Consider the following 21092-nt stretch of genomic DNA (forward strand, 5'->3'; position numbering starts at 1 on the left):
GATTCCCATCAGCTAATATTCTGTGCCAGATGATCTATTTTTATATGCTAAAAAATGATACCTGATAAATGCATCCATATAATTTATTTGAATAAATATTTATTATGTACCTTAGCAGATGTTTCTGTCTCTTATACAAAAGTTCATTGTAAATAGCTCTTTTCTGTCTCTACAGGACAACCCTTCATACACAGACTTGGAATCTTCCCTTTTTTTACTCCATTCAATCAACTTAGCAGGGTTTCAAGAGCAGCATTTATAAATTTCCAGGTATGAAAAATTTTAATTCTTGATGTTATACCTGACTTAAATATATAGATACAAAGTAGAGTTTTGCAATTATAGATTTTATGTATCAGAGTATGGGTTTATTGCTTGAAAAGTCACTGTATAAAACATTCAACATTCTGATTTTCTTGGCCAGGTCTCCCTGTTCACTTACGGCTAAATTTTTAATTCATTGCCTATCTTGTGTATGTATTTCTTCCATTCTGCTTTAATCAAAGATTCAAATTTACATAAGAGCTGGAGTTTGTCTAGACCAATACCCTCAATTTGCAGAGAAGGAAATGTAACTTAGAAAGGGAAGGTTACTTGTCCATGGACATATCGCTAATTTAGTGGTAGAACGAGTGTCAGAACTCTGATCTCCCAGCTCTCCCCGAGACAGTGTTCAAGGAGTATAGCTCATCAGTTACATCCTGCAGCTTTGGAGTCACTGTCTGGGTTAATATCTGCTCACCCCTCCCCTTTTTTTTTGGCCTTGCTGCGGCTTATGGGATTTTAGTTCCCCAGCCAGGGATTGAACCTTGGCCCTCAGCAGTGAGAGCACAGAGTCCTAGGGAGTCCTAACCATTGGACTGCCAGGGGATTCCCTGGGTTAATACCCTTTTCTGTAAAATGGGGCTAGCTGTACCATCTACCTGATAGGTTGTTGTGTGTCGGGATTCAGGAGACAGTGCACATTGCTACTATTATTGTGGCTGTGGCCCTTTCATTTCTCACCGTGTTACCCCTTCACTGCTTCTTAAAGCTCCCCACCCTCGGTGTACCTGTCACATGCTCTCCTGATTCTCCCTGTAATTCTCTGTCTGTAACTCTGGCTTCTCTTCCCCATTCTGCTCCACGGTCGGCACAGTCCTCCTGGTTCTCACCTCAGCCTGTATTTCCTCTGAGCCCTTTCATCTCTATTTGCAAATATCTCCCACGTCTCCACCTTCAAGTCTGACTTCCCCTCTTAAACTTGAGACTAGCATTTCCAGTGGCCCTCTGGCCACAGCTACCTGATTTCCCACTCCAATCAAACACCATGTACTTAAAACCTAAGTCATTGCTTTTTCTCTAACCTGGCTTTCTTCCTCCTGGCTTCCTAATTTCTGTTAGTGATACTACTAAACGCCTATGTTTTTAAAATTGCTGTATTCTCTTTATGTCTCTCTAGCCTTCCACAGCCAATTACAAATCGTGGTACACTTTGGTGCAATTAGGCAAATCGAATAAGAATTATAAGAGCTCTGGGGACTACTGTGGTGCTTTCTGAAAATATGTAGCAGGATTTTTCAATCAGCCATCAAGACCCATAGATTTATTTCCCATTCAAGACATTTGTATCTTTTCCTTCCTTCCCATTCCTGTCATCATCACTGTGTTCAGACCAGTAAGCAGATTGACAATTGCAATAGTGTAGATGTTTGTTCATCTGGCAGTAGCTTGGTTTGTTCTCTCTGTCTCTCTCTCTCTCTCTCTCTCTCTTTCTTTCTCTCTCTCTCTCTTTCTCCCAAGAAATACAACCTCTTAACATTTCATAATGGAATGTCATCTTGTCACTTGTTCATGTAGCACATGAATCTATACTTAAGTAGACAGAATATCATTACTCTGAGAGCTTCCAAGATATCTTAATCTTGAATTACAACCTAAATCTGGCTAAATATGAGACTGATAGTTAATATTTCACCCACTTGTTTGACACACTTTAAAATTTTTATTTTTGAGTATATATTCATAGGATTCAAAACTCAAAATATTGGGACTTCCCTGGTGGCGCAGTGGTTAAGAATCTGCCTGCCAATGCAGGGGACACGGGTTCGAGCCCTGGTCCGGGAAGATTCCCACATGCCGCAGAGCAACTAAGCCTGTGCGCCACGACTGCTGAGCCTGTGCTCTAGAGCCCATGAGCCACAACTACTGAGCCCACGTGCCATAACTACTGAGCCCGCGTGCCACAACTACTGAAGCCCATGCGCCTAGAGCCTGTGCTCTGAAACAAGAGAAGCCACCACAATGAGAAGCCCGTGCACCACAACGAAGAGTAGCCCCCACTTGCTGCAACTAAAGAAAGCCTGCGTGCGGCAACAAAGACCCAACATAGCCAAAAATAAATAAATAAATAATTAAAAAAATTTTTTTAACTCAAAATATTAAAAAAGTATACCATATAAAGTCTCCCGTCCATCTTTGCCTCTGTCTCCCAGGTCCCACCTTGCCTCCAACTGGCAACCATCATCCTGGGTTTCTTGTTAATCCTTCCAGAGTTTCTGCTTTTTTCCCTTGTATTTTGTGCGTGTATACACACACACACACATATACTCTGTTCCTTGCTTTTTAAAATTTTTTATTATTATTATTTTTATTATTATTATTTTTTTTTTTTTTTGCGGTATGCGGGCCTCTCACTGCTGTGGCCTCTCCCCGTTGCGGAGCACAGGCTCCGGACGCGCAGGCTCAGCGGCCATGGCTCACGGGCCCAGCTGCTCCGCGGCATGTGGTATCCTCCCGGACCGGGGCACGAACCCGTGTCCCCTGCATCGGCAGGCGGACTCTCAACCACTGCACCACCAGGGAAGCCCCCTTTTTTAAAAAAAAATTATTTATTTATTTTAAATAGGTTTTTTTTGTGTGTGTGTGGTACGCAGGCCTGTCACTGTTGTGGCCCCTCCTGTTGCGGAGCACAGGCGCCGGACGCGCAGGCTTAGCAGCCATGGCTCACGGGCCCAGCCGCTCCACGGCATGTGGGATCTTCCTGGACCGGGGCACGAACCTGTGTGCCCTGCATCGGCAGGCGGACTCTCAACCACTGCACCTCCAGGGAAGCCCTATTATTTTTAAAATTTATTTTTTTGGCTGCGTTGGGTCTTAGTTGTGGCACATGGGGTCTTCGTTGAGGTGTGCGGGATCTTTCGTTGCGGTGTGGGCTCTTCGTTGTGGCATGCGGGTTTTCTCTCTCTAGTTGTGGCGCATGGGCTCCGGAGTGCGTGGGCTCTGTAGTTTGCAGCAGGCCGGCTCTCTCGTTGAGGTGTGCGAGCTCAGTAGTTGCGACACACGGGCTTAGTTGCCCCTTGGCATGTGGGATTTTAGTTCCCCGACCGGGGATCGAACCCACATCCCCTGCATTGGAAGGCGGATTCTTTACCACTGGACCACCAGGGAAGTCCTTGTTCCTTCCCTTTTTTAAAAAAAAAACAACTATGTGTATCATGTATCACATGTGTCATGTATGTATCATAGCCATCTTTCCATCTGACTGTCCTCCCCTACTGATGGACATTTTTCTAGTCTTTTGCTATTACAAACAGTGCTGCAGTGAATAACTATGTACATGTGTCACTTTGATCATGTACCAGTAGGATAAATTCCCAGAAGTGAAATTGCTTGGTCAGAGAATATATGCATTCATAATTTTGAGAACTGTTGCCAAATTGCCTGCCATGGGGTCATACCAATTTATATTCCTGCCAGTAAAGATTGAAAGTGCCTGCTTTCCCGCAGTCTTATCAATATTATCAAATGTTTGGATTTTTTTGCTCATTTGAGAGAGGAAAAATGAAACATCGGTGTAGTTTTATTTGTATTTTTTTTCACATATTTCCTGGAGTATAATTGCTTTACAATGTTGTGTTAAGAGTATAGTTTTAATTTGCATTTATATTTTTATGGCTTAGGTTGAACATTCTTTCATATGATAAGGGACATTTGTATTTCTTTTTCTGTGAACTATCCTTTGTCTTATTTTATCTTAGGTTATTGTGCCAATTTCTTAGAAGCTTGGTGTATATTATGGAGATTGCCCTTTCTCTAATAGACATTTTTGCCATGTTGTTATTTGTCTTTTGCCTTTTTGTGATTTTTTTTGCCATACAGAATTTTGTTTTATTTTTATGTAATTAAGTGTATCAATCTTTTCTTTTATGGCTTTTGTATTTTGAGTCATGGTTATAAAGGCCTTTCCCACTTTGAGTTTATAAATCTTCCAAATGTTCTCTTAGCACTTTTATGGCCTTATTTTCACACTTAAGTCTTTGATCCATATGTAATTTATCCTGATATGCGATGGGAGGTGAAAATCCAGCTTAATTTCTTTTTCCAGAAGGCTAAAAATTGTCCCAGTGCCACATAATAAGTTGCTTATCTTTTTATTGTTCATCATATATTAAATTTCTGCATATACTGGGGTACATTTCTGGATTTCCTAGTATACTCCACTGGTCTGTCCTTCTCTCTCTTTCTTTTTAAATAAATTTATTCATTTATTTATTTTTTGCTGTGTTGGGTCTTCATTGTGGTGCACGGGCTTCTCATTGTCGTGGCTTCTCTTGTTGTGGAGCACGGGCTCTAGGCGCGCAGTCTTCAGTAGTTGTGGCATGTGGGCTCAGTAGTTGTGGCTTGCCGGCTCTAGAGCTCAGGCTCAGCAGTTGTGGCGCACAGGCTTAGTTGCTCCACGGCATGTGGGATCTTCCCAGATCAGGGCTTGAACCTATGTCCCCTGCATTGGCAGGCGGATTCTTAACCACTGTGCCACCAGGGAAGTCCCCCTGTCCTTCTCTTTATGACCAGCATCACAGTTTTAATTATTGATGAAGTATCAATATGTAATATAATTGAATATCTGTTGGTGCTAATTCCTGCTCTTTGGTATATTTACTTTTCAATAAATCTTTAGCATCAACTTGTATTGATCTTAAAATAACCTGCTGGTATTTTTATTATGATCATGTTATATTATAAAATAACTTAGGAAGAACTAACATCTTAATATGTTGAATCTTCCTGTTTGAAGGGTTTGATTTTCCATAGTCTTCTCTGGTGTCCCTTGGTTTTTTTCATGAGTAGTCTTGTGCATTTCCTGTTAAATTTATTCCTAGGTATTTTTTATTTATTTTTATTTTTTTATTTTTTTGCGGTACGCGGGCCTCTCACTGTCGTGGCCTCTCCCGTTGCGGAGCACAGGCTCCGGACGCACAGGCTCAGCGGCCATGGCTCACAGGCCCAGCCGCTCCGTGGCATGGGGGATCCTCCCGGACCGGGGCACGAAGCCGCGTCCCCTGCATCGGCAGGCGGACTCTCAACCACTGCGCCACCAGGGAAGCCCGGTATTTTTTATTTTTGATGCTACTGTAAACAGGAGACTTTAATTTCATAACCTCCTTCCCCCTGTGAATACTCTTTTTTTTTTTTAATTTATTTTTGCTTGCTTTGGGTCTTCATTGCTGCGCACAGGCTTTCTCTAGTTGCGGCGAGCAGGGGCCACTCTTGGTTGCAGTGCGTGGGCTTCACATTGTGGCGGCCTCTCCCGTTGTGGAGCACGGGCTCTAGGCGTGTGGGCCTCACCAGTTGTGGCTCACGGGCTCAGCAGTTGTGGCACGTGGGCTCAGTAGTTTGGCTCATGGGCTCTAGAGCGTGGGCTCTAGAGCGCAGGCTCAGTAGCTGTGGCTCACGGACAGACCTAGTTGCTCCGCAGCATGTGGGATCTTCCCGGACTAGGGCTCGAACCCATGTCCCCTGCATTGGCAGGCAGATTCTCAACCACCGCGCCACCAGGGAAGCCCTGAATGAATACTCTTTTTGTTTGTGGTAATTTTACAGTTGATTCTGTTGCAATTTCCAGGTATACAATCATCTTATCTGCAAACAATGGTAATTTTACCTCCTACTTTCCAGTGTTCCTTTCTGTAGTTTCTTTCTCAAGTCTAATTGCATTGGCTAATGTCTCCAGAACAGTGTTAAATAATACGTAGTGGTAATAGAGGGCATCCTTGTTCTGTTGCTGACTTTACTGGGATGCTTCTATTAAGATGCTGGGTTTGGGGCTAAAATAGATATATTTTATCACCAACAAACTTTTAATAGATTGTAGACCAGACTCTGTGCCATAAAATGGGGATTAAAAAAAGATGAGTATGACTCCACCTGCCTTCAAAGAGTTTACTGGAAAAGACAGACACAAAAATTAGTGTGATATGTGTCATAGTAAAGTTATGTATAGTACACAGTGGGGACACAAAAAAAGGTGATAGCTAATCAGCTTGAACCCCATGTCAAGGTAAAATTCCAAAGGACAGTGTACTCAAAGCATATTAGCTTAGCTTGCCTTTGAAATGTTTTTGTTGAATTAATTATAGTGTGCCCTTGACTTTATTTTATTTTTAGTTTTTAAATATTTATTTATTTATTTAGGCCGCACTGGGTCTTAGTTGCAGCACACGGGATCTTCACTGGGGCATACAGGATCTTTAGTTGTGGCACGCAGACTTCTTAGTTGCGGCATGTGGACTTCTTAGTTGGTGGCATGCAGGCTTCTTAGTTGCGGCATGCATGCGGGATCTAGCTCCCGACCAGGGCTCGAACCCAGGCCCCCTGCACTGGGAGCGCGAGTCTTACTCACTGGACCACCAGGGAAGTCCCAGGTCGTCCTTGACTTTAGAGGCAACATATAGAGAAAGTCATGTAAAGAACCTTTGTTAGTTCAGGACTTCCCTCGTGGCACAGTGGTTAAGAACCCACATGCCACTGCAGGGGACACGGCTTCGAGCCCTGGTACGGGAAGATCCCACATGCTGCGGAGCAATTAAGCCCATGTGCCACAACTACTGAGCCTGCACTCTAGAGCCTGCGAGCCACAGCTACTAAGCCCGCCTGCCACAACTACTGAATCCCATGTGCCTAGAGCCCGTGCCCCGCAACAAGAGAAGCCACCGCAATGAGAAGCCCACGCACTGCAACGAAGACTTGGCCCCGCTCATTGCAGGTAGAGGAAGCCCACACACAGCAACAAGGACCCAGTGCAACCAAAAATAAATAAATAAATAAATTTATTTATTTAAAAAATAAAAAGAACCTTTGTTAGTTCAGTAAAGACACTGGTGAAGATATTTATTGAATGTCTACCACATCCCAAACATTAAACTAAGGTTGGGCATACACATAGACATGGTCTCTCCTCATATGGATATTATTCAATACAATGTATCAGGGAAACATACATCAGAATAGGCAAATAAAATGCATTCTAGCACTTGCCATGGCGTACATGTATACAGTACAATGGGGCATGGAGGAAATAGCAATTAACATGAGCCCAGAGGGGACTTCCCTGGTGGTCCAATGGTTAAGACTCCACGGTTCCAATGCAGGAGTCACGGGTTTGATTCCTGGTCAGGGATCTAAGATCCCATATGCCACGTGGCATGGCCAAAAAACAAACAAACAAAAACATGAGCCCAGGGAAGTCAAGGAAAGCTTCCCAAAGGATGCTCTGTTTGAGCTGACTCTGAATGAAGAGTGAGAGTTTCTCAAACAGAGAAGTGTGGTTTTATTGTAGCACAGGAACAATATGTACAAAAGCTTGGCAGCATGAAAGGTATAGCATGCCTGGGAATGACATATAGCTTAAGAGTGGGAGGTGAGGTAGCTGGTAGGAGATGAGAGTGCAGAGATTGGCAGAAGCTGGGTCGTAAAGGGTACTAAATCCATTCATAGAAATATGGACTTTATCTAGTAGGCAGGAAGGAGCCACTAAAGAATTCTCAACAGGAGAATCTGGAAAGATAACATACTTCAGGGTGGATTGAAGGGAGAAAGATAAAAGGCAAGGAGACCAATTAGGAAGTTTATTGCATTAGTCCAAATATTCTCTATAATGAAATTTTATGTCCTCATAATAATTCACATACAAATTCCTCCTGAAACTTAGTGCCAGAACAGTGCTCATTTCTACTGGGCAAATGATGTGAGCACTATATAAATTGTTTGTGTTTCTCTGTTTTTTGCTTTTGCCTTGGATTCTAGGACAAATGGTGCTAAATGTCAACCTACAGAAACCATCTCATCTCCATTTTAAATTTCTAATATCTATTGTAAAATATGTTTCATATATGTGTATTTAAAACTACTTTAAATCTCTTTAAAAAGGATGTATGATCCTTTTGGAAAATATAGACAAATATAAAGAAAAAAATATAAATTCCTGAAGTCATCTAGCCCCACCTCTCCCCAAGTGTATTCACCCTAAGTCAATGACATTCTGCCTCTACCTCAACTGCAAATAGAACTCGTGACTTTGCAAGGGGGCAAATTCTGTTGTTGAGCAGCTTAACCCAGTATTTCTCAAAAGAAATTTTTTTTAACCAGAACCCGCAGTAAGAAATACTACATTTTACATCTTGACCCAATACACACATACCTGGGATTCTGCTTATTAATCTCTCTCTCTATCTGAAACAAAAAATTCATATAAGAATTCTTACTATTTGCAATAAGCTCTACTATTTTAAATTCTATTTTGTGTTCTTTAAAATCCTAACTAAATTGATTTCAAAACCCACTAATGGACTGGGACAAGCAGTATAATAACCATTGACTTAAAACTTTCCAAACCTTAGTTTGCTTGCATATAAATATGAAGGCACTAGATCAAGACACCTGAGTTCAAAAAAATCCCATCAAGTTCTCATTTTTAAGAAACTGTTCTTTCTACTGAGTTAACATCTGTCCCCCTTTAGTCCTATCCATCCGTCCTTTTTGCTTTTCAGAACTACACTGAACATTTATTCAACAAATATGACTGGGCATCTGTGTGCCAGACATGCTCTGTTCGAGGGATGCTGAGCTGAACAAAACAGCTCTTTTGGAACTTACGTTCTAGTGATCAGTCCAGAGGACTAGTCTACTGGAGCTGCTAAAAGAATAATTCTACTTCCTCTTCCCCATAATTGTCCTTCAATATTGGAAGACAGCTATCATGTTTCCTTTTAATCCTTTCCCCTGGTTTCTAAACTGTGCCACATATGACATAGTTTCTATGACAACAGTTATTGAGCCCTAGTGATCAACTGAAACTTCCCACACTAAAGATGGATTTGCCAAGATAACCTCTGATAGTGATACTGAAGCAAAGATTTGTATAAAGTTGGGGAACAAGTTATGTGAAGATCTGGGTGAAGAGTGTTCCCGACACAAGGGCCATCAGGAGTGCATTGGCACATTGGGAAACATCAAAACCAATGAGGTTAGAGCTAGGGGCAGGTAGAGGGAGGAAGGGAAATCTTGCAGCCCTTTTAGACGAGGGTAAAGATTTTGGCATTCTTTCTGAGAGGGAAACCATTGGAAGTTTTGAGTAGAGGAATGATATGACCTGACTTAACATTTTAGCAGATCCCTCTGGTAAAAGCAGAGAACAGAAAGGAAGCTCAGGCAGTAGTCTGTTTATTCAAGTGTTCTTTTATGACCCTCATTACAGAGTTTTATCATATTCTTCATAAAGTTTCTGCATATTTTTTGTTAAAATATTTAATTTTCACTATTTTGCAAGAAGAACCTTCCATTGCATCTGATAACTAGCTACTCATTTTTTGTGTATTCACTTTGTGTATTTTATAACTGGGATATCTTCCCAAATTCTCTTGTTTCTAAGGATTTTTTTTAAATTGACTTTATTAAGGTATAATTTACATACAATAAGATGTACCGGTTTTAAGTGTACAAGTTCAGTGGGTTTTGATATGTATTCATGTGTAACAATCAGCATAAATAAGATACAGAACATTTCTATCACCCAGAACTTCCGTCCTATCTTTTTTTTTTCCTCATGCCTTTTTGAAGTAAACGCCCGTCTCACTCTCAGCCCCTGGCAATTATCAATCTTCTTTCTGTCACTCTAGATTAATTTTGCCTGTTTCTAGAATTTCATGTGACTGGAATCACACAGTTTGTACTGTTTTGTGTCTGGCTTCTTTTGTTGAGGCTAATGCTTTTGATATTCATTCATGTCATTGTGTGTATCAGAGGTTTGTTCCTTCCTGTTGCTCACTACTATTCCATGGTATGGATGTACCACAATTTATCTATTCACCAGTTGATGGACATTTCTTTCTAGATTAGGGCTAGTATGAATGAAGCTGTTACAAAGATTCTTGTATTGATACAAGTCTCTTTGTGGACATGTTTTCATTTCTCTTGGGTAAATACTTAGGAATGGAATTCTTGGGTCCTAGAATAGGTTTAACTTTGTTGGAACTGCTAAACGGTTTTCCAAAGTGATTGATTGTACCATTTTACATTCCCACCAGCAGTGTATGAGATCCACTTTCTCCACATCCTTGTCAACACTTGGTACTGTCAGTCTTTTTAGTTTTAGCCATTATAGTGGGTGTGTAATGACCTTTCATTGTTCATTGTGTAAAACCACAATTTGTATTTCCCTAATGATTAATGATGTTGAAATTTTTTCATGTGCTAATTTGTATATCTTTAGTGAAATATCTGTTCAAATCATTTGCCAATGAGTTGTTTGTCCTATTATTGAGTTTTTTGAAGTCTTTATATATTCTAGATACAAGTCTTTTGTCAGATATATGTATTGCAAATATTTTATCCTAGTTCATGGCTGGGCTTTTCATTTCCTTAATGGTATCTTTCAAAGAGCAGAGTTTGTCAAATTTTTCTTTACGGTCCATGCTTTTTGTGTCCTAAGAAATCTTTGCCTATCCCAAGGTCCTAAAGATTTTTCTCCTATGTTTTCTTCTAGAAATTTAACTTTTACATTGAGTTCTATGATCCATTTTGAGTGAAAACTTGTATCAATATGTGGTGTAAAGTAAAGGTCAAGGTTCCTTTTTTTTCCTGTAATGGATATACAGTTGTTCTGGCACCATTTGTTTGAAAATATTACTCCCTCCATTGAATTACTGTGTTAGCCTTTGTAAAAAAAATTGATGAAATGAGCCTTACTTTAAAAAATTGATTGATAATATATTTGCATGTCTTTTTCTGACTCTATTCTATTCCATTAATCTGTTGTATAGAGTGTTCTATAAATGTCAGTTTGGCCAAATTGGTTGATAGTGTTGATCAGGTGTTTTATATCCGTATTGATTTTTCTATCTATTCCTTCTACCAATTACTGAGAGAGGAGTGTTGAAATATACAATAATAATTATGAATTTCAGTATTTCTTTTTTCACTTCTGCTAGTTTTTGCTTTATGTATTTTAAAGTTATTAAGTATGTACACATTTATCGTTGTTATATTTTCTTAATGAATTAATCCTTTTATCATTATAAAATATCTTTTTAGCTCTGGTATTGTCTTGAGCCTGATTTGTCTGATATTAATATAACCGTTCCAGCTCTCTTACAATTAATCATATGCTTTTTTACCTTTATTTACTTTAACATTTGTATCTTTAGATTTAAAGTGTGTTTCTTGTAGACAGCATATATTTGAGTCATCATATTTTATCCAGTCTGACAATCTCCTTTTTAAATGCAGTTCAGAATATTTTCATTGATATAATTATCAATATAGTTGGATTTAAGTGTACTGTCTTGCTATCTGTTTTCTATTTATGCCATCTCTGTTGTTCCTCTTCCCCTTTTTTCCTGCCTCAATAAAAGAATATTAAGTAATTTTCAGTATTCTATTTTATCCCCACTGTTGGCTTATTAGCTTAATCTCTTTGTTTTATATTTAACAGTTGCTCCAAGAGTTGCAATATGCATTTTCCCTTATTATTATCACATATTGTACCACTTCATATATAGCACAGGTTAGCAGACTACAGACTTCAGGCCAAATGTGGATTACTCCCTGCTTTTGTAAGTAAAGTTTTATTGGAACACAATCACAGCCATTCACTTACATATTGTTTATGGCATATTTTTATGCTACAGTGACAGAGTTGAGTAGTTGCAACAAAGACCACTAGCCTGCAAAGCCTAAAATATTTACTATCTGACCTTTTACAGAAAAGGTTTGTCAACCTCTGATGTATAGCATAAGGACCTTAAAACTGTATATTTATGTTTCTCCTCTTTGCTTCAAATATTTTTTCTGCCCCCACCTTTTCTGGAACATCAATTATAAATATATTAGACCAATTTGATATTGTTTAACATGTCACTAAGACTGTTTATTTTTTGTCAGTTCTTTTAAAAAATTTTAGTTGGGATAATTTCCATTGCTATGTCTTCACATTCATGGATTATTCTTGTGCAGTTTATAATATCTGCCACTAAGCCCATCTACCGAATTTTTAATTTCAGATATTGTATTTGTTTCTAGATTTTTTGATTATTTTTATATCTTGTCTTTCTTTCAGTATATTCATATTTTTCTTCAAATTTTAAATTAAACTTAAATATAAATTTTTTTTTTTTTTTTTTTTTTTGCGGTATGTGGGCCTCTCACTGTTGTGGCCTCTCCCGTTGCGGAGCACAGGCTCCGGACGCGCAGGCTCAGCAGCCATGGCTCGCGGGCCCAGCCACTCCACAGCATGTGGGATCTTCCCAGACTGTGGCATGAACCCGTGTCCCCTGCATCGGCAGGCGGACTCTCAACCACTGCACCACCAGGGAAGCCCTAAAATTTTCAAATACAAAATTTTATTAAGTATATTAACTCTTTTTTACATCCTTGTTTACTAAGTCTAGCATCTCTTTCATTCCTGGATCCGTTTCCATTGACCAATTTTTCTTCTGATTTTAAGGTGACTTTTTTTGCTTTTTCACATGTCTAGTGATTTTTGATGGAATGGTGAACATTGTAATTATATGTTTTTGAGTATCTGAATTTTGTTGTTTTCCTTCAAAGACTTTTGAATTTTGGTTTATTTGTTAGTTAAGTTGCAGATGAATCAGCTTGATGATTTTGAAGCTTGTTTTTGAACTTCAGGGCAGTTCTAGAGTCATCTTTACTGTTGAGTTAGGTTAGTCCTTCTACTAAGGTGTTTCTCCTCTGGGGTCTCTAGTAAATGCCCTAAGCGTTCAGCGAAGAATCTTTATCCTGACTGGTCAAAACTTAATTGTCTCTTAACCCTGTGTGACCTCTGGGGATTTTTCTGCTCACAGTTCCCCAGTTGTTTTTCAGCTGAACTCTTGTAGTTTAACCTTACACATTTGTAGATTAGTGTTCAGCACAGACTCTAGAATACTCCTGTGCAGATTTATTGATCTCTTTGCCTGTGTAGTTGCTTCCTCTGGTGCTTTGCCCCACAACTGCCAGGCACCTCAGCCTTCTTGAACACCACCTCTGTCTATTCAATCCAGTTTGATTTCCCCTCCCTGTATCAAAATCCAGAAAGCCAAAGTGATAATAGGCTGCCTCATTTGATTCCTTTTCTTGGAGATCACAGTCTCACTTGCCCTGTTTTCATCGTCCGAAGACAATTTTTTCATGTATTTTGTCCAGTTTTCTAATTGTTTATAGCAGAAGGCCAAATCTAGTACCAGTTACTCCAATATGACAAAAGCCCAAGAATTTTACTTTATTTTTTTTATTTATTTTTAAATTTTTATTTATTTTTGGCTGCATTGGGTCTTCGTTGCTGTGCATGGGCTTTCTCTAGTTGCGGAGAGCGGGGGCTACTCTTCATTGTGGTGCGTGGGCTTCTCATTGTGGGGGCTTCTCTTGTTGCAGAGCACAAACTCTTGGCGCGGGGGCTTCAGTAGTTGTGGCTCATGGGCTCAGTAGTTGTGGCACACGGGCTCTAGAGCGCAGGCTCAGTAGTTGTGGCACAAGGGCTTAATTGCTCCGCGGCATGTGGGATCTTCCCGGACCAGGGCTTGAACCCGTGTCCCCTGTATTGGCAGGCGGATTCTTAACCACTGCACCACCAGGGAAGCCCAGAATTTTACTTTAGAAAATAGTTTTCTAATTTTACTTTTGCATTTAAAGATATATAATATCTGCAATAACAATAACCATTTCATCTTTTCCAATATTCATATTTTAATTATATTGCCTAATTCATTGGCTCATAATTCCAGGACAATGTTAAATAATAGTATTGATATTTCCCTGGTATTTTTCCCTAAGGGTAGAAGGGAAGCATTTTAAAGAGATAATATCCAGAGTTAATGAAAGTGTTGGGGGAAAAGGGCACTGTCATTTCATGTTGGTAAACATTTAAATTGATATAGTGTTTTGGGAAGGTAATCTGTCTGTACTCACTAAGCAACTCTACTTCTAGGAATCAGATTATTTCACAAGTGCTCAAGGATCTGTGTGCAAAGGTACTCATTGCAGCATTATTTATAATAGCAAAAAATTGTAAAGTCATGACCTACTACTGTGCTTCAGATTAGAATAGAGGAATTATTAGATTTTAACTGATAGGATATGATAGTAAAAAATTGGGTATTGATTTTATGCTTCTTTAGCAATATTTCCAGATGTCCTGTTTTGACAATTGTATGATATAACCTTGAGTATATTCTACCTCTGTTAGCATAGTATCCCTGGTTTGTCTGTATTCCAGAGACTTGGGCATATAAGGATTCAGCAAAAGCTGGATCTTTGGGCCTATAATGAGAATGTGAAGGCCCCAATCTCTAGCCAACTGCTTTAGTCTTTTTTATGAAATAATTTCTGTGAAGTTTGGGATTTCAAAGCCTACTATTAGCTAGAACCTAGATTATTTTAAACATGAAAGAAATTTCATTATAGACGTAACTCCTTGAGCACTAATTTATTATAGTGCTTTTCATCTCCGTATATGTTCATATTTATAAATTTGAAACAGTACTGAATTGTGGTTAATGCATTTAAAAAATAACCGCTCAGCCAGTCAATACAGTTAGCGCTAAAGAGAGCTGATTTAGCAGATGGTGTGTTCCTGAGTTTGAGAGGCCTCACTAATCTATTTGTGTTTCTATGCCACAGTCTCAATTTCTGTCATTATTTCATGTTCTGCCAAATGATTTTGACCCGTAATAACTTATCACCAATGTTAAAGCTAAAGTTACCATAAGAGTACTAAACAAGGTCTTCCCTGGTGGCGCAGTGGTTGAGAGTCTGCCTGCCGATGCAGGGGATGCAGGTTCGTGCCCCGGTCCGGGAGGATCCCACATGCTGCGGAGCGTCTGGGCCCGTGAGCCATGGGCGCTGAGCCTGTGCGTCCGGAGCCTGTGCTCCGCAACGGGGGAGGCCACAACAGTGAGAGGCCCACATACTGCCAAAAAAAAAAAAAAAAGAGTACTAAACAAAAATACTACTTTACATGTTAAAATCGATACTTTACAGTGGTTCAAACCAGGGAAACACTTTTAAAAAACTGATCAGCTGTTAATTAGAGATTGGTGGAAGACTTCTGACATCATGAAAGCTATCATAGGAATTACTGTAGCCTGAGAAGAAATGACTCACAACTACCTGAATGAACAAAGTTGGAAGAAACTTTGCCTGGAAGCATACCGGGATTTCAGGGAGTATGAAGGGAAAAAATAACTGCAAAATAGCAACACCAGAAACTATGCTTTAGTGATATGATGACCTTAATTGCACTGACTCTATTAACATTCCCATTTATAGAAATATGTTCTCCCTGCTAAATAGAGTATTCTTGAATGGGCTATCGCTTCAGGCTTGGAGAGTGTTACAAATTAGTAATAAATGACTCTTGGTCACACATGATAGAAATCCAACTTAAATTTAAGCAGAAAAGGAAATTTATTGGCTCACATAACTAAAAATCCAGAAGGAGCATTGGTTTTAGGCACAGCTGGATTCAGGTATTAAAATAATATCATCAGGACTCTCTCTGAAACAGTTTTATCTAGTTTTCTTCTGTGTTAGCATAATTCTTATGTGGGCTTTCCCAGTTGTTGAAGGTAACTTTTTGCAGTTCTAGGTTAATGTGATCCTTAAGGCCCATGCCCTTGTGTAGTGAGACCTTTATTCTCTAGCTTCCATAACACACTCAGACTGACGAGTCTAGTTCATATGTCCATAGAGTCAGGGAGGCAAACGGATGAACAGCATCACCAAATTTTGGAAGGCAGTTCCCAAGAGAAAAAGAAGACTCCTATGCTGAGGAAGAGAAAGGGGTCCTGTGCAGGGAAAGGATAACAGAGGTCCAACTGTAATTACAGAAATGGAAGGAGGCTCATGTAAAAAGTACACAGGAAATATTATGGGTGAAATGATTTGATGCCTGCGATTTTATTTTAAAATATTCTGGGTGGAAAGTGGAGGCAGATACAAGACACAAAATTAGCAAAATCGATCAGTGTTAAAGCTGGGTAATAAATACACAAGTATTCTATATATTATCTGCTTTACTTTGGTGAGTGTTTAAATTTTTGCTTAAATAAGTTAATGACAGAAAACAATGCACCAACAATAACAACAACAAAATAAATGCAGTTTCTATTGACTATGGTTGTTTGTAAGAAGTAAAAGTTAAGAGAGAAGCTGAGAGGGAAGATTATATCATTTGTCCAGAAGGGCAAGTCTCAGGATAGATCCTTTTTTTAGATTTATCTGTTTTAGGGACTAGAAATGTTATCAGTCAGGGTCTCCTCGGGGAAACAGAAACCACTCTGGGTATTTCAAAGAGAAGAAATTTAATATATGAAATTGCTTCCAAAAGTTTAAGAAGGGCTGGAATAGCAAAAGGAAAAAAAGGGGCCAGGGGAGCTAGAAGAACTTCAGTCATAGGGACTTCCCTGGTGGTCCAGTGGGTGAGACTCTACGCTCCCAATGCAGGGGGCCCCGGTTCGATCGCTGGTCAGGGAACTAGATCCCACATGCATGCTGCAACTAAGAGTCCACATGCTGCAACTAAGAAGTCTGCATACTGCAACTAAGACCTGGAGCAGCCAAAATAAATTAAATAAATAAATCTTTAAAAACAACAACAAAAAGAATTCCAGTCATGGATCAGAAGCCGCTGTGCCCCTGAGCTGGAGCTCTCAAGTTTGTGCTGGCTGCTGTGCAGTTGGAGTTGCTGTCACAGTCATTCTGGATCTGCCAGAGAGGTACCACTTCTATCAGAGAGGGAAAGTCCAAAGGCTGAAAAGTCTACTGGAGTCCAGAATCACCTGCTCCTGCTGCCGCTACGCCAACAGCCAACAGCCAGCAGCCACCAGAAATTGCTGCATTTTCACCGCCCAAAGCAGGAAACATTTTTCCTTTTACTGATCTCCTGTTGGCGCCTCCTACTGATAGGCTCTAACAGGAAGCCAGCTGCAAGGATGGAAGCCTGGGAAATGTCATTTGCAGAATTCCAGTTACATCAGTAAAGAGTAGAGTCGAGCATGGCAGGTGTTGAACTGAGAGACAACAGGTAAATGACCAATATAGTCCACCCTCTCTGGCTACATGGCATCCACATATACCACTCTTCCCATATTTAAAATTCTAAACAAGTACACGAGTCTGCTTTCCAGTATGCAACTATCCTTCATACAAACAAGGACACCATCATCGTTTCCCCAAAATGGGTGACGTTCATTCTTCTTTTAGGTCAGTCATGATCAAATTTAGTGGAAGCATGCAATGTTTCCCTGGTGGCAACATTCCTATTTTGAGAGATAAGACCTCTGCAGGGACAGAAAGCAAGAATTCTGTAAGTGGGCTATTAGAGGTAAAAGTGAAAGGAGGCACTGCCACTTTCATCCCTTGATTTCTAGAAGTGAGTATTCTAGTTATGGAAATAATAGCACCTATATTGGTCAGTGGCTAAAATTATATACCACATCCATTTGGATAGCACCCCGATCTCTCAGGGTATCATCTCTCTTACGGGGCCATAATGGAATATTCAGTTGGTTATTCCACCATTTTATCAGTTAAGCTGCTTCTGGGTGATGGAGTATGCAGCAAGCTTCATGGTGGCTAGGGAAAGAGGCTGCCTGACATCCACACAACAGGTCATCTTGTCTACCTGATTTCTGAGAGCCTCCTCTGCAATGGGTACCCTTTATTAAGCATTCACGTGAGGCACTAACGTCTCTTACCCTGTGGCCATTCCAAGAGGTATTTCCACCTGCCTCTTCCCCCCCACATGCCTTTTGGTCACCAGTTCTTCTGTCTGGTTCTTTCTAAATCCTTAACTCTTTGGCCAACTTGTTAGCTATTGTCTATGAATCAGGGTAAAATCTATACCTGTGTCTATCTCTTTCTCTATGCAGAGTGGGCAACCAGACGCTCACTGGGGAGATTTTCCTTCCCAAAAACTTTCAGGGACACTCCTGATGGGATTTGTGATGTTTCAACTGTCCACTTCCAGCTGATGCCGGCATATTGTGCAAAACCATCTGTAAATTGGCCTTAACTTTTTCTTCCTCAGTCAACTTGTTGTAGGGAACTCACTTTAGAACCATATGTATGAGCTGAGGAAAGGCAGCAATTACACTTCATCTCCCAAAGCGTTACCTTCAATAGGACTTCATCCTAAGCAAACACAGGTGATAAGGTAGGTAGGTAATCATAGTGCTACTACATCTCCATTTTCCATTGGCAGTAAGGCCATCACTCTGTTCAAGCTTAGAGGGTCTATTTCCCGGAACCTTTTCTGTCGCCAAGATTATATAGTCCTATCCAGAAAATGGGAGTCATTCTAGATATTCCAGACAGAGATAATATAATACACGAAATTATTTTCCATAGCATGTTACGGAAAAACCCAAATGAACTTTTTGGCCAACCCAATACAAGGGTGTGGGAAGGCCTAGAAGAGCACAAATGAGGATGGGGTCTAGAGGAACAAAAAGAAAGAAGGAAATGATACTCAGAGGTGACGAGCTGCTAATCATAAGGGCTTAGAGTTCACCAGCCCTTAAAGCTGAGCCCACAAGCATACACTGCTTGCTGGACCTTTGGAGACACAGTGTTAGATCTGCTGAAGAGTTGCCACCTCGATCAGAATTGGAACCACCAAAAAACTTCTGCGTCTGCCTGAGCTGCTGTCCAGAATCCTCCCATCTTGCTACTATTACAACAAACACCAGCCACTGTGAGAGCTAGAAGCTGGAAATTTCTCTCTTCCCCTGGTCTTCTGGTATCCATTATGACCCATTTAGCATTATCCTACAGAAAGTTAACTGATGAAAGATCCTGGGTCATGAAGTTGCAGACTCTCAGCCCCAGACGCTACCCATCAGAACAGAGCAGAATACAAAAGGACAGTTGTTTGGCTTAAATAGGTAAGCAATAGGTAAAAATGATCAGTACGGAAACGAAAATCTGTTGCCTTAGTTATGAAAGCCCTGCTTCCTGACGAGCAAAAAACAAACATATTCAGCCATAGATGGGTAGGTTAAGGAAAAATGGCAACTTCTCCTGCCTGTCAATTGCTATAGTCTAGCAATGAAACAGTTTCACCAGTACAAATCCACTGAATATTTATTGAGTATCTACTATGGTTTAAGCTCAGCTTATGTTGTGCTACTTTAATCTTGTGATTTGAGTGAGAAGTATAAATCAGAGTAGATTAAAAATCAGCTCTACATTTTTACATTTAACTACTGTAATTCTACCACATTTCCCCCATCCTCCTCATTTTCACAAATAGTGATATTTTAGAGATCAAAGGCATCTGTAATGAGCTCCCATGTCACCTCCTTCTCTTTAGATATCTGTACATTTTTTCACTCTCTCTTCCTGTTGCAAAGAGGGTACCCTCTTCTCCCACCCCTCACTAATCCTTTCTAATAGTAACCATTTTAATGTGTTCTCAATCCCTTCCTGCTTCATCTGGAAGTTTATTTCTTCAGTTATTTTTTTTCTTTCTAAAATACTCAGATCCTTCTTCAGCCTTGAGCCCACTTTCCTCCCTTATTCTCTTTCCCTTTACAGCAAAACTCTTTGAAAAGAGTTGTGTGTGCTTGTTTCTCTCATTCCATTCTCCCTTAAACCCACCCTAACACACACACACACACACACACACACACACACACACACACCCCACTGATAAATCCCAGTGGTCAACTCTTAGTTCTCATCTTACCAAAACTAACAGAGTTGATCACCCCTTCTTCCCTGGAACACTTTCTTCACCTCCAGGATGTTTCTTCCTATCTTTCTGGCTTTCCTCTCAGGTATCTTTTCTTGGTCCTCTTCATCTCTCTGTTCTCTAAATGTTGGAGTGCCACGGACTCGTCTCTGTTCTATGTAGCCTCCTCCTTTCGTAATCACATCTAATCTCATGACTGTAAATACCGTCTGTATGCTGACGATTCCCAATTTTATATCCCCAGCCTGGACCTATTTCCTTAACGCTACTCATATATCCAGCTGCCCACTCTTTATTTCTTATTGGATAAATAACAGGACATGTTAAACTTAATATGTCCAAAATTGAGCTCCAGATACCAGCCCCTACAACCTGTTTCTCTCCCAGTCTTTCCCATTTCAACAAATGGCAAGTCCCTTCTGCCAGTACTCAGGCCGTAAAGCTTGGAGTCATCCTTGACTGTTCTTTCTCCTCCCTGCCATATGTGTGTTACCTAGATGTGTGTGTGTGTGTGTGTGTGTGTATGTGTGTGTGAATTGCCTTTTCCCTTTTATTTATTGGAGTCTTTTCATTAAGCCCCTGGAACTCACTCTCAATCCTATCTTGAAATTATATTTTCAAGAGTATATAGCACTAGGAATTCAGCTGCCAACTTGGGGTATTTCACATTAGGGAAGAGTTGTGTGACTGCCCTTTGACACAGTCCGTTGCTGAAGTCATTCCCCACAGCTCTCAGCCTTTTCAGAGGTCCTCTGTTGTTTCTTCTGCTTGTCAAAGGCAGTGCTCAAGTCTCTGCAGTCAGGAGAAGATAATTTTCCACTTTATTTTCACTGTTAACATCCCCCCACTCCCTATCAACTCTCAGTAAGGAGCCTGTTTAAATTTGTACAAAATGACTGCAGTTTGCAACTCTTAACAATACTGATGCTCACTTCAAATGTCTACAAATTGCCTGGAAAGCACATTCTTATGGAAACTTAAACTGAAAAAGAAAATCTGTTTCCCCCCCAAGGAATTAACTTTTCATTAAATCTTTTAAGAATAGAATTTGTGTTTATGTAACACTTTTATGTCTGAAAAAGAA

The 21092-nt window shown here is 40.1% G+C and overlaps 1 protein-coding gene across 1 annotated transcript in view; it reads left to right on the forward strand.

The window, feature by feature from the left end:
* Positions 1–213: 213 nt before the first annotated feature.
* The window catches only part of ZBTB8A (zinc finger and BTB domain containing 8A), a gene marked incomplete at its 3' end in the record, with an annotated part of 38305 nt that continues 17426 nt past the window's right edge, over positions 214–21092 (forward strand). Inside the window, exon 1 of the mRNA XM_079697402.1 lies at positions 214–270. The remainder of the gene's footprint in view (positions 271–21092) is intronic.

Source organism: Hyperoodon ampullatus (assembly GCF_949752795.1).
Source record: "Hyperoodon ampullatus genome assembly, chromosome: 2".
Taxonomy (NCBI): Eukaryota; Metazoa; Chordata; class Mammalia; order Artiodactyla; family Ziphiidae; genus Hyperoodon; species Hyperoodon ampullatus.